We start from the raw sequence: 14,477 nt of genomic DNA on the forward strand, positions 1-14,477 counted from the left end.
AACAAGTTTGCAACGTGTGTGTGTGTGTGTATTTCATGACCCAGCAAGATGACAGTCTGAGTCACCTCAGATCTAGAAGGAATGTAGAGAAGGAGATTTTCCCTCTTCCCACCCGCCCAGCGCAGAGCCCTTTCCAGAGGGCAGCCCGTGTGTCCCCAGGTTGAGGGCCAGTGTTTCCAGGAGCTGAGCTCTGCAGACTCCAGCCCCCTCGCTCCTCCCTCCCAGGGCTGCCTGGCCCCGGGACCTGCGTGCTCCCTGCAGGTGACAGGAGTCCTAGCTGACAACCCGTGCAGTCACTTCCGCCTCTCGTCCCTAGTGCCCACCCCCGCATTCCTTCCCTAACGCCCGGCCCCCCGCATTTCTTCTGCAGATACAACAACTGAGAACAGAATTTTAGAGGCCCTGTCACTCAGCGCCTCCCGCTGAAGCTGGAGAGAGCTCCGACCCGCACAGAAGAGAGCTCCAAACGGCACAGCTAGTTCAGCTGCTCAAGTTTAGGAGATGAAGCATGTACAATGACATAGAGAAAACCCCGGATGCTCTCCCATCAACAGAGTGGGAAGACCCCCCACCCTGCCGTCTCACTGTGCACGGCCGCTTCTCCCGACCGCACGAGCACAGCCACGAAGGCCAGATAAACACGCCGAGCTACTTACAGCAGGGACTCCCAAAATTCATGGTCTGCAATCCTAACCACGCAGGATGACAGCATCTGAAGGGGGTGCTCAGAGGGGTGGTGAGGTCATGAGGATGGCGCCCCTGTGAGGGGGTTCCTGCCCTTGTGAGAGAGGCCCCAGAGAGCTCCGGGTCCGTCCTCCAGGTGAGGACACAGAGGGAAGGCGAGCCAGGAAGCAGTTCTCAGCAGACACGGAGTCTGCCCGAGGCCCCAGGACCACCGCCTCCAGACTGGGAGAAAAAAAGTGTGCGGTTTCTGTCACAGCCGCCTGAAGGGACTGAGACCGTCGGCGCACTTAGGAACCCACAGGACACCTTTCAGGGTGCTTTGCATGTGCCCAGCACTGCTCTGCTTCCCTGGGGATCAGTGAGGATTGAGAAGGATCAACCAAACACCTGCACTGCTTATCAGCGCCAGGGCCAGCAGCTGAGAGAAGAAAACCTCAAGTTTTATTTAAAAAAAAAAGATAAGCCAGACTCGGGTGCGGCGAAGTCCGCACTGTGCCCAAGCAGCCCTGGGGGCAGGTAAGAGCGTCACCTCCCCCGTCCCCCACTCTCTGCTCTTCCCCTGAAAGAACTGGGTTGTCCAGGAATCTGTGAGTCAATGTAGAACATGTTTTGCTTTCAAAGCCAAGCACGTAACAGCGGAGATCAAGGGCCTCGCCTGAGACTCCGCATGGATGACAAGGAGCCCCCGGAGATGCAATGCCGAGGGAGGGAGTGCGTGGTCCTTTGATGCTCCTTCTCTCTGTACGATTATTCTTAACTTCTTCAATAGGTTCTAACGAGGAGGCACAGTTTTTAGGTCTGGCTTCTTTACGCTTCACTGGAAAGGACTACCCGACGACAGATCAGCTCCCCGTAAGCCGCACGTCTGCGTGGATTTGCCGTGTCTTAATCACAACGTGCAAGGGCGTCAGGACTAAAAAAAATAAATAAAAATAAATAAATAAATACATAAAGGAAAAATGAAGATTAATGCTTTCTGTTGCTTAAATTTTTTAATCTAGGAAACACATTGGGAATGCTTTAATTTCCATAATTGATCAACTTAATCTCACATGAAATCATGCCTTCTAATTGATTTGCTTAGAAAACAGTGAAAATGAAGCCGGAGCGGCCTGCGCGGTGCCAGACGTCCAGAGGGTGCGAACATAGTGCTTCACGGTCATAAAATCTTTATCCAAAAGGCACACTGGGAATGTTTTCATTTTCGTAATTGATCAATCTTTGACTAATCTTAGATTAAATAAGTGCCTTCTAATTGATTTGTAAAAAGTGTAGAAATCCTGAGCTGCGAGAGTGCCTCCAAAATCTACAAAGTTCCGAAATCGTGCTTCCTAAGCGTGGAAATACTACGTGGCCTCACAGCATCCTTGACGTTGGAGGCTCCTCGTTTATCACACCCAAGCCGGGAGAATTTACTAAGAGCGTCGTCCCGTGTGGGCTCTTTCCCGTGAATTAGCTCGCTCGGGGCCGGTAACAACGCGGAAGGGACAGGCACGGGGAGCACGAGGCCTGTGTGCCCACAGCCCGGGCACGAAGCCCAGCTCTGCTCTCGCGGGCCCTGGGAGCCAGCCTTCCTTCCCTGCACAGCGGGTTCCGGGGAGGAGGAGTACGGGAAATGAAGTGCGAAAAAGCTTCCCCTACAAGAGTTTAAACCCATGGAAACACCATAAACAAAATGAACAGAAAACCGGTAAGATGCACGCACGCTTGCCTGTGTCCGCATGAGGTCACACGTGTGCGTGTACCTGGCACCTGTGAACACGCTATGCTCCGGACACCATGCACGTATACAGAGTGCAACAGATCGGTAAGAAAGCAGAGGGATTGTAAGGTGGCGTACAAAAATTTGTGACCAAAGGCACCTCACTTCAGCATTGTGTGTTATAAGACATCAAGAGTAATCCAAATGCCCAAGAGTAGAGAAATGGTTAAGAAGCACGCGTATTTCACTCGTAGGAAGAAATAGGATTACACCATTCCACGTGGTACTTCCAAGGACCGCTGCCGACACCGACAATTCTCAGGAACTGAAATGCAAAGAGAAACTAAAACTAAGGACACCGTCTCTGTGACGCTGGTCTGCGCACACACACACCTACACAAGGAGACACTCCATTGCTGCAACTCTCCCTGTTCGTTTCCCAAACATTAGAAAACTAAGTCCCTATTTTTTTGAAGATGGCTTAGGAGGACCGATTATGGTGAGCATGCAGAAATCTAGATAATCATTCGTATGTTCATCAGAATGAAGTAATACTGGCCTCGCACAAAACAGAGGCAATGCCATCGGATCAATCATAAGACCAGTGGTATTGGACGAGTACCATTACGTGGGGCGTGTCATCTGTGGCTCATTAAAAGCACCGCAGGTTTTTCTGTTTCGGGGTGTCGTTGGAACATTCTCAAATTGGCTTTGCAACATGCATGTGGGCTCAGGAAAAGTCAGAGACCAGGACTCCCCAAGTGCCCGGGAGACACGAAAGTCCAGACACCGCCAGCCACTGGAAGGCCTGGCCACGATTGTGCGGATTTCCACTTCACGGGTTACAGAAATTCCAAACGCACAGACCTTTTACCTGAAACTCTCCATAGCTTTGGGGAAAGGGCTAAAAGTTACCTAGGCAATATTTCACAAGTGGAACTTGGCAGCTGTAGGGGTAAGTCAACATCACCTTTTCTGATTCTCAAAATGGCATCATAATGTGAGTTAAAAAGAATCAATTCTCCCCACTTTATATAATGCAAGTAAAATAAATTGGGAAAATTCATTATTTGCATTGGGAAAATCTACCCCTAATTGCAGTATCGTAACAGTTGTAATATACTCACTGTAGAAAAAACCTCTTTTGCATTGGAGATTCAAATATGCTCCTTTCTAGCTGAATCTTAAAGAGATTCCAGAGTTATTATCTGATACTTTTATTAAAAATATTGAAACAACGTGCTGCCTCTCTGGAATCTGGATTCTCAATTATAATGAAACAGGAATCAGACATCCTCACAGATTCGGGATGTAAGGCAGGGTGAAATCTGCGTCTGTTGAAAAAAAAGTTTTAATTATCAAGTAAAATTATGAAGTCAGTAGCCAGAGTCCTCGTCCTGAATAGCGACTGACCGCCTGGAAAAGCCATGGCCCTTCCTCCTGACTCCTGGGATCTCCTCCCTCCCGGGGTCAGAGGTGCCCTCCGGGAGGCAGGTACTCACCCAGACCACGGCTTCTCGACCACCTCTGACACCATGACCATGTAGAGTTCCAGAGGAAGAGCGATGGTTTGTCTGGCCGTGGAGGCTCATCCTCTCTTGTGAGACCTGTCGAAATTCCTCTCCAGTTGAATCATAACTGGAATTATAACTTTTTCAATCCACTGCAGTTTGGGAATGGATATCTTCACCATGTGATTTTTCTTTCCCCTTTCTATTTAATACCAAGGTTACTTACTAGATAAGCAAAAGAGAGATTATTGATGAAATGCTCTTGTACTACATCAGCCTGAGTTTGTCAGCTCAATCAATAATTTATGCCCCAAGGCCAAATAGAAAGAGAGAAATTTTCAAGTTTTTATAGACTATCAAACTCCAAACTGTCAGCTACTCCCGATATAAATCTATTTTAATTTCACTTTCTACGGAGTCACTTAGTTTCCACACTGCTGTACTTAAAGTAAAAAGAGGGAGAGAACATGACATATTAATGAAACACGGTGCAAATAATTTAAAAACTTGAATGGCTATTCAGTGTCTTGCCATTGGCCTGGAGAGTGGCACCTTCGTTGCCACCATGTTTGTTTCCTACAGTAAATCACCCGTTCGGTAATTACGATGTTTCCACATGTCCTTGAAAAAGATGTTTATCTTATTTGGTCAATTATAGAGTAATGTAAGTTAGAAATCACAGGTTGGTTCTGGGCTACAATACATTTTCTCTGTTCTCGTGTCAACGCTTTTGCTGATCCTATTTGGTCAATCACAAGATAAATAAGCTTTCTGTCAGAAGAGTCAGATCGTCCTAATGGATCCAAGCAGTGCTGTCTTCAGTGACAGGAAATCTCAAAAGGAAAGTACAGTTTTCATTGTTCATGCTGGTTATGTTCTGCTGTCCCCGCAAACACTGAATTAGTGTTTGCTGAATCGCGCTGCCAGGGGAGACGCCGGGTGAGGTTCTTGCGGACCTCTGCTCACAACATTCCCATCAGCCGGTCAAACAGACCTTGTTTTACATGTGCTTTTGTTTAAAGCCACCTTATTTACTATATACTGAGTGTTAGCAGCACTGTAACTCATGCCCAAGGGAGGAAGCCTGTGTGACACTCGTGGTTTCCCCCCGAGGTCTTCTTGAGCTTCTAGAACACTACACAGCATCTCAGCACGAGGCCTGCAGGCCGTTTTAAACAGGGAAATCCCCAACAAAACTTGCCACTACACAGACAGCGAAAAGGAGCACGTGTTGGTGATGTGAGAGCTGAAACGGGAAGGCAAAGCACCGCCTCCTTCCCCTCGGCCGGGCACGTGTAGACCCGGTGACTTCAACTTCTCACCGCTCTGGGCATGGCTGCAAATGGGCTTTAAGGCACTCTGAGTATTGATTTTGTGAGTTATAAATAAAATTTAGCAATTAAGCTAATGTGGAAAAAGGGAATCTGCAAACCATGAAACCAAGCAGATGGAAGGTATATAATAAGGAAGTCAAGACCCTCACGTGAAGGCACCCACGAATGCAAAGATAAATGACAGTATGAAAAGTATTGATGGGGCTCTTCAGTGATGCTTCCACAGCAAAATCTACCTCTGATTTGTGGACCATATGGCTTATCTCACTAGTGTAAAAAAAAGATGCCCCCTTTTCAAATAGAGTCAAAGAGGAGCTTTCTTTAATTAGTCAAATGCATTGGGCCTCCTTCTAAATGGATCTTAAAAGAAGAAAAGAAGTCAAAATAGACAGTTGAGATCTAGAACGGGACAGGGACCATCTAAAAGGAGCAGAAGATAGGGCTGTCACAAAGCTGACAAGTTATGGGGAATAACACGTGTGGACCCTGGAACGTGGTGAAGGTACCACAAGTATTAAGTGCACACCTACCAAATTGTTTATATTAGTTTGTGCGGGTTATGACTGAAGAGCAATTACACCTCAATCATACCTCAATAAAGCTGAGAATAAAAGAGCTTTAGTCCCGTGGTTCCCCTCTGTGACACCCGGGTAAACATGCCCTGAAGACAAACCAAGGGGGCTAGTCTCTAAAACCAAAAGTTGGGAGCCTTTCTCGATTTGAACAGAGGGTGGGAAGGGAAAATTATAGAAAGAATTCTCTTGATGTTTGCCATCTGTTACTTTTTATTTAGCGTTAAAAATTAAAATCAAAACAAAGTCACAAATCAATGTCAACCCAAAAATGTGAAGATCGATCATCATGCTTGATTCTGTCACTTTTTAAATTTTTGTCTTGTTTGTCGGAAATCTAAGCTCATATGAATTTCATTTTGCATGTATACCTCACCAAGTCATGTTCTATAATAGAAAAATTATCCCTTACTTGAAAATGTAATTAAATACACCATTATGTCATGGTATTTGGCAAAAAGCAGCTCATGTCCGTTGACACTGCTCCTCGAGGACATTGAGAAAATGCTGATCGGACCCAATTGTTTCATTACACAGTTGGAGACAATATGCCCCCAAAAGTTAAGACAACCCCTGAACATTACCCATTTCCACTCATTCATGCAGTGTTTTGAGTACTCTTCTGTTCTAGATACTGTCCTGCTCTCAATAAACAGGAGTGAAACAAGGTCTACTCTTCACTACCCCGTGGACCTTGTAGGCCAAGGGGGACTTAGAACAAACTAACTTCAAGCAGGGTTTGGGGATGGTTTTCTATCAATTGTCTTTCATGTGAGATTTAAGAATACTTACTCAGTTAAAGACTTTTGATGAGAAATGCAGATTACATTATCTGAGAATTTGGTTTTCTGCTAAAAATAGTTAGTAGATCAGCAACTGATATCAACCAGTGATAGTACAAAATCCAGTCCTGAATTATCCATAATCCAAGGGGAGAGTCCTGTAACTCTCTGACTTTGCTATGCTTCTCCTCTCAGCCCGCAAATCCCTTCTGCAATTCAGCTTCGCAGCTACTTCAAAGTTGAGCTTCCGTGAGGTCTTCCCGAGACTCTCAGACAGACAGGACCTCCCCGTCCCCGAACCTGGGCAATGCTCAGCCACGGTCAGCTGGGCAGGTGCACAAGAGCAAGGCAGAACTCAGCACACTCGTTTGTCAACACCAGTCCAGGGAGCCCCCTAAACTTGGGGGTTGGCACATTCATGGGCTTACCCCCGTGCACAAAACAGTAGCGGATTCGTCTAAGTGCTTAGTGGTCCAAAATGGAATTACATGGTGATGATATTCAAAGCAGTGAAGATTTGTGTGCATGAGGTAGATGTTAGGATACAGCCTGAGTTTCCGTCCACTGGGCAAGATGGTAATCACCATTTTACTGGAAAGTTAGTGAGGTCAGTATGTAATCCCTTCCAACGCCCATCAGTGCACATGGGGCTAGTAGGGGTACTAGCAGGTGGGAAATCTGCTCCTCTAAAAAAGTTCAGATCTCCTCAGAAGCTGCCAGAGTGCCTGGGAGAGATCCCGAGCTCTGCCTCGATGTCTGTGGCTTCATTTATGCCCCAAGTCTGCTTGCGCCCTTCCTCCTGCACTTTCAGGGCGCCATCGCACATTCGCGAGAGCCTCTCCCTATTCTGCAGGAGTAGGAGCAACACCTGACTGATGAGCGATTCTGCTCCCACTTATTGCCACAAACCCGAGTCCCACATACCATCGGGCTCTCCCCAGAGACATGCTCCCTATCGTGCCTCTCCCCTGAAGGAAGCAACTTCAGCTGCCTGTGAGGAAATGGGGCGCTCCGGGTGCTCACGGCCACATGGGAGCACCGGTGCCCGGTTACTCGGTCTGAGGAGGGCAGTCAGGGCAGAGCAGGTGTCTCTCACCTGGGCTATCACAGCACCTCATGTCCTGGGATGTCGTCATCCTCCCTGCGGATGGTCTGAGCAAGTCTGCTTCCAGACACCTACCTGACCGAAGAGTCCTTCATCCCCATCCATCCTGGAAAGACTGCCAGCACGGGGCATGATGTACCTGCTGGCTCAGCACAAGAATCAGTCTGGGACAGAGGGACGATTTTACGTAATAAATATATGCCAACCCAGGGCTCAAATAAACAGCTGCCAGGCATATCTTGGAAGATATTTTCAATATGATTTTACACCATCACACACAAGGAAGACATCCCTTAACCCAAATTCTTTCGGAGAAAGAGTTCCTTCATCCCACATGAAAAGTCAGTTTGGTGCCTAAGGATTCTGACTCCAAGCCTGATTGCATTTTGAGGTACACCGAAAAGATCTGGCCATAAAATCTAACTTCCTGCAATTGAAAGACTTGACTAACAATGTGCGGCTTGAATAAGAATTTAGGAATCCAACGGTAGCCCCTTCCTCTCTCAGGGAAGAAATCGATGAGCCCGGGGCCTCTGGGGACTTCCCGTGAGCGAGAGGCCAGGGACTCCGTCTCCCCGCCAGGCTTCCCCTGCTTCTCCCTCTCCCTCACGACACCCAGACAAAACTACAGCTGTCCCCAGGAGCCACCTTCAGAAATAAAAGCATGGCACCAGTGCAGATAGGAGAGGCATTAATGCGGTCTCACGGTATCGTTTACATCTGGATTGTGTTTTATATGCTGTGATGCACACTTGTGTATTTTCCCATTTGACTTCCACATAAATCCAGCCAGACATATGAGCCACACGTGTCTAATGGCGGACACAGGTGGGTCACAAAAATGTTCCGGGATTTGCTCAAATCCACACAACTCATCAGTGACGAAGTCATAACTAGAAGCCAGGAATCCTGATTACCTGGCAGGTGGAGGGGGGTTGGACAGTCTAGATGGTCAAGAGAACGATTATTACCCAAATTATTAGGCACCAAATGCACGCCTAAGAGAAACAGGATCTTCAGGTTCCGTGGAGATTTACTTTTCTGAGGTGATCTGATTACTGTTTTCACCAGGAGCGGGTGGTCAACACTGACTCATAAATTCTCAAGGATCCTTTCCAATTCAACAAGGAAATTCTTTCCAAAGGGCCTGAGGGGTGAAGCTGGAGAAAAGGATGGATGACGTTTCCTTTTTCCCTAGAGCAGGCTCTGTTCTGAGGCCCTGTGATGACCAGGGCACGTGTTCAATCCTGCTGGGGTCCCATGTTGGGGTTTTAATCCTACACGACGCAGAGCTGTGGGGAATTCAAGGATTCTGAGACTCAAGCATCGTCCCCTGAGGGCTTTACGAAAACCAGCGGCGCTGAATCACCCAGTGGGCTGAGTCCCCAGGAGGAAGACAAGCACCTGCTGGAGGGGTGGATGTGCAAGGATGGACACCGCGAAAGGCAGGAAGGGGACATCGCCCGTGTACATCCTGTCACTTAAAAATAGCACTGACTACTTTGGGAGGTGAGTTTATTTTGAATTTAGTAGCTGGGGGTGGCAGGTCGTCCTAATCCTCTGAGCACTTAATCTGCACCATCTCCCTTTCATTACCAATATGTCATCATCACCTCTGACCCTTGACGGAGCAAGTCAAACAAACAGAAACAAGACAAAGCACCAAAGCCACAGACAGGTAAGATTCACAACTCTGTGATTCACAGGGAATTGAGAATCACACCCAGACATACCAGTATTCAGCTAGAACCACCATCCTTTCTCTACAGCTCGCTCCTCAAATAAAAGTCATCCACCCAGGAGCCCTGAGCTCTGCTTCCTTTTTCCAGAAGCTCCACCCGATTCACAGCAGGCCTCCGTCCTCCCGGCCAACCTTCTCATGCACGTGGGCCTATTCCTGCTCCCTGATTCCCCACGCCCTTCCATCTGGGCCAAGGGAAACCATGATCACTGTCATTTGCCTCTCTTTTGGGGCTGACGGTGTTTTCTTATTATCAGACTCGGGATCCTAGGTTTTAAGCTGAATCAGTGCTGGAAATCCTGACATTACCTTCTGGGTGTTACCGTCATCATTATTCTTTTGCTTGGCCTATTATTGACCGGAGGTTTGCGCCGGGGCATGCCTACCCCAAGGCCGGGGGCCCTGAGTGTTTGTTTCCATGCGGTCCTGACGTCACCGGCATCTGGGCTCAGTTCCCTGGACCAGTGAGGATGATGGAGGAAGTGTGTTCTCCAGCTCCCCCGCCCCTGCGGGGACCCGGAGGCCAGGCATGGAGATGATGCAGCCGCAAGGCAGAGCACAAGAACCTGAGTCACGGTGACACAGCGTCCCCCCCGCCCCAGCCACTGACCCGCCCCGCAGGTCCGGCTGAGCAGGAGATCTCCGTTGTGTCGGGACCTCTGGTGATCCCGGGCTGCTTCGTCACTAGGTAGGTCCTGGCATCACACAGCCTGACAAAAAACAAACCTGTCCGTCTGTCTGAGCGGCTATGACAGAACACTACAGACTGGGTGGCTTATAAACCATCGATGTTTATTTCTCACAGCTCTGGGGCTCAAGTCTGAGATCGGGCACCAGCGTCTGGTGTGACGCTGCTCCAGATTTCACACAGACAGCCCTCACTGTGTCCTCCTGTGGGGTCTCCCCTAGAAGGACACGGATCGCATCACGGGGGCTCCACCCGCAGGACCTCATCATAGCCGGAGGCCCCGCCATCACACTGGGGGTGAAGACTCAGTGTGTGGATTTGGGGGACACACACATTCAGGCTATGTCAACTTGTGTGTATGTGTGTGTGTGTGTGTGTGTGTGTTACCAGCTCTCAGGCATTTCCATGTTTAACATTTTTATCAAAATAAAATACATAGCAAAGTGCATAAGCCACATTAAGTATAAAACTCAATGGATTGTTGCCGAATGAACAGAGCCCTGTAGCCACATGCATACCAAGAAAGAAAGCTGACCCTTCAAACTCTAAAGGAGTATCTCTGCAGAGACCCCAGAGCGCCCACCTCCTCTCCCTTCTGCCTCGTAACCAGCTCTGATGCTGAGCACTTGGGAAGCAAGGTCAGAACTGGTGCTAAGTTCAGTGACCAGCTAGGAGTAACCCTGTAGGGTCAACTTAGGGACTCACCTCTCCAACAAAAGAAATGACTCCCGGGATGCCTGGGTAGCGCAGTCAGTTAAGCGTCTGCCTTCGGCTCAGGTCATGATCCCAGGGTCCCAGGATCGAGTCCCGCATCGGGCTCCCTGCTGGCGGGAGTCTGCTTTTCCCTCTGCCTCTCCCCCTGCTTGTTCTCGTTCTCTCTGGCAAATAAATCAATAAAATCTTTAAAAGAAAATAAAAAAAGAAATGGCTCCCCCATATGAGACTCTTGGGCACTTTGGCAGATGGGGAGAAAAGCTATTTGGGGGTGGGGTTGCTACCTGCAGTCCCCTGCACCCTTCCATAGAGGTGCTGTGCTTAGCCTGAAGGAATAAAACATAGCCAGTTTTCTAGGCAACGGGACAATGGCATGACCTTAAGTTGATATTCAAGTTGGTACTTATTAATTACAAATGCTGTGACATCTTCCTTGCAACATTATCAGATAATTGCCTACGTTTTAATAAAGTTTTTTTAAAACCCACTTAGTGAAGCTCGGTCCGCCTTCTCACGGCCGTTCTTGTATTGAACACATACTTGTTTATCAGCACGAAGCAGACTTTAATCTCCCTCCGCGGCCAGAAGCACTCCGAGTTAACGTTTAATTAGAATGTTCATGTTCTAAGCCTGTTGAAGTTATTGTCTTGAGCTGGGTTACATTTAGCACCTGCCCGATTCCACCATGTGTGTTGGGGAAAGCATGTCCGCGCCAGGCCCGCCAGTATTATTTGGAAGAAGGGAAAGACTAAGATCAAGCTAAGTGAGCCCATGCTTTAGCTGGAAAGATGCCTGTGGATTTAAGACAGCACAAGTATTCACTAGACGCCTCCCTGCTCTGGAAAGCACTGGGGGTGTGCCCCGGTGTGGAAATGTCCTCTCCGCCCCCTGCACACCTGAAAGAGTTGGGCAACAAGGTCTTCCCATTCCTCAGCCATGAGTCCGCAACTAGCCAGTGGCGGATCCAGAATGGGGGTTCAAATCTACTCCAGGGAGCTGCAGAAGGAATCCCCAGCTAACCTGGTACGTGGGCTGAATTCATGCAAAATCATCCTCATTCCAAGAAAAAAAGTTCTTATAAAAAAAAAAAAAAATCATCCCGTATCTTTTCTCCTGTGCCAGCCTCCTCCTCCCCGGCCCACACAAGATCTAGCTGCAGATCTCTTGCTCTGAAAGTCTACCCCCACTAGGCATCATTATATCGTGTATTTTGGTAATTTTACACAGCAGAGAGGCAGGAGGAGCTCGGCGCACTCCACCGGTGTGAAACTGGGAAGTGGAGACTGAAGAGAACTCGGGGCGATGAGCATGTGGGTCACACTGGGGTGCAGGTGGGGCATGCAGAGAGGCGACTCTGCACCCCCGCTCGTCCCACCCACAGCCAGCCCTCGGTGGGCATTTTATTTGAACTGACTGTGCACGTTTTAAGTGGAAATTTAGACATTTGCCTAAAGTCTTATGGTGCTTCAATGGCGGGCTTTGAAAGACCCATTCTGTACCACTAAGCAAACCCCCTGAACCTGTGGATGTTTTCATCCCACGTCAGAAATCCCTTCTGCAGATGAGAATTGCATCCACGAGACCCAAATCCTTGTTCCTCTCTGGTTAGTATTAGTAGAAAATTACCTAAATAGCCATCTTTATCATTCACATTATTTCGGTTTAAATCTAGGGAGACATTAATCTGTTCACAGAAATATTACAGACCTAAAATATGAGAAGAGTGGCCTCAGAAAACGCTGAGGGGGAAAAAGTGAAAATGAGTATTTAATGATTCAGCACAGGGTCTGGCTGAACTTCCTCCCCCATAGATGCTTCATACCTTTATGGGAATAAAAAAAAATAGGGCTGGTAACGTGCTCCTGAGCACAAGGTGTGGGATTATCATCTTGCTTCTCGGAGGAAACGTGATGGTGTCATGGTCCCATTTTGTAAAGCATAAATGTAGCCTGATTGACAAAGTGATTTCCGTGCCTCCAAGAGGCAACGAGATCCCAGCACTGGGCCGTAACTTCCATCCCTCAGAACTGTCACACACGAGCGTTTTTGCAATGATTCCCACCTCTGAAACAGACGTGATTGCTTGGAAATGGAGGTCACACCTGCTGAAATTGCCGGTGGTCATTCACCCTGCGAGAGGTGTCGTTAAACTCGTGAGAAATCATGAAAGCTGGAAACACGGAGGATGCTCAGGCTGGACGCAGGACTGGACGGAGGGAGGGCTCTGTGTCTCTGATCACCTTCTCACCCCTTCTTCCAAGGAGAAAATGTGATGCTAATTGCCAGATTAAAACCGTCTTTCCTTCATCAGCTTTAATTGTGGAAACAGGGGTGGACCTCTGTTATCTCACTGATGTTGATATTTATTTAGCTATGTCCCCCACACCACACCTCCTGACTTCAGAGTATCTTGTGAGGAAACAAAGAACAGGATCTTTGTCCCCATGGTGCAATGAATGAGTCCGTCTCAGAGAAGCTGGTGGTGCCCTGGAGCGAATGGCACAACTCACGGTCGGTGAAGAGCGAACCGGGGAGGACCCTGCGGCAACGGGCAGGCGCAGACAGCGCAGAATCCGAGAAGGTCCACCTGCAGTCAGTCACGGGGTGAGCTGACCCTGCGTCGGAGAGCCCCCTTACCGTGTGTGGCCAGGGCAGGCAGTAAGGGGTCCTGGCTAGCAGCCTGCTCGCAGTACGCCCCCCGGGGGCCCTGCCTGAGGGTCACGCCCCTGTCCCAGCGTGCAGGACCGAAATGCTTGCATGGCAGTAACCACCCTGTTGGGTCCTCGGCTGTGACGCTGGATTTTAAGTGTCAACGTGAGGGGGCCGAGGGAGGCCCAGGTGGCTGGTAAAACATTGTTTCTGGGGGTGTGTGTGAGGATGTTTCTGGAAGAGATCGGCATTTCAATCAGGAATCTGAGTAAACAGGTCCTCGGCCACCAGTGTTCGTGGGCTCCCTCACCCACTCTATAAAGGGCTTGCACGGAACAAAACGACAGAGAAAGGGGGAATTCTCTCTTCTTGAGCTGGGGCATCTTCCTCCTCCTACCCCGAGACATGGGAGCTCCTGGTTTTCCGGCCTTTGGACCTGGACTGAATTATAGCACTGGCTCTCCTGGGACTCACACTTGCTGACGGTAGATCGTGGCCTATCTCGGCCTCCAAAAATGCATGAGCCAGTTCCATAACAAAACTCCTCTTATATCCTTACCTATGTCCGTCTATGTCCTACTGGTTCTGCTTCTGGGCAGACTCCAGCCTAGGACACTGGGCTTTGTTGTAACAGTCACCATAATGGACAAGCCAAATGAGAAACTTCTACAACTGCCCCCCAGCCCCCGACCAAGATGTCAAGTCAAAACGGATACCACATCCTGAAGGGGTGGCAGAGAGCCCTAAACAAACACCTAAAGCAGGGGCGCCTGGCCGGCTCAGGGGGTTGAGCGTCTGCCTTCAGCTCAGGTCATGATCCCAGGGTCCTGGGCTCCAGCCCTTCCTCAGGCCTCCTGCTCAGCAGGGAGTCTGCTTCTCCCTCTCCCGCTCCCCCTGCTTGTGGGTGCGTGCTCTCTATCTCTGTCAAATAATCAAAATCTTAAAATAAATAAATAAAGACCTAAGCAGGAGTCAGCACACTTTTCTTGTAAACA

This window comes from Phoca vitulina, unplaced genomic scaffold (genome assembly GCF_004348235.1).
Source record: "Phoca vitulina isolate PV1807 unplaced genomic scaffold, GSC_HSeal_1.0 scaffold15, whole genome shotgun sequence".
Classification (NCBI taxonomy): domain Eukaryota; kingdom Metazoa; phylum Chordata; class Mammalia; order Carnivora; family Phocidae; genus Phoca; species Phoca vitulina.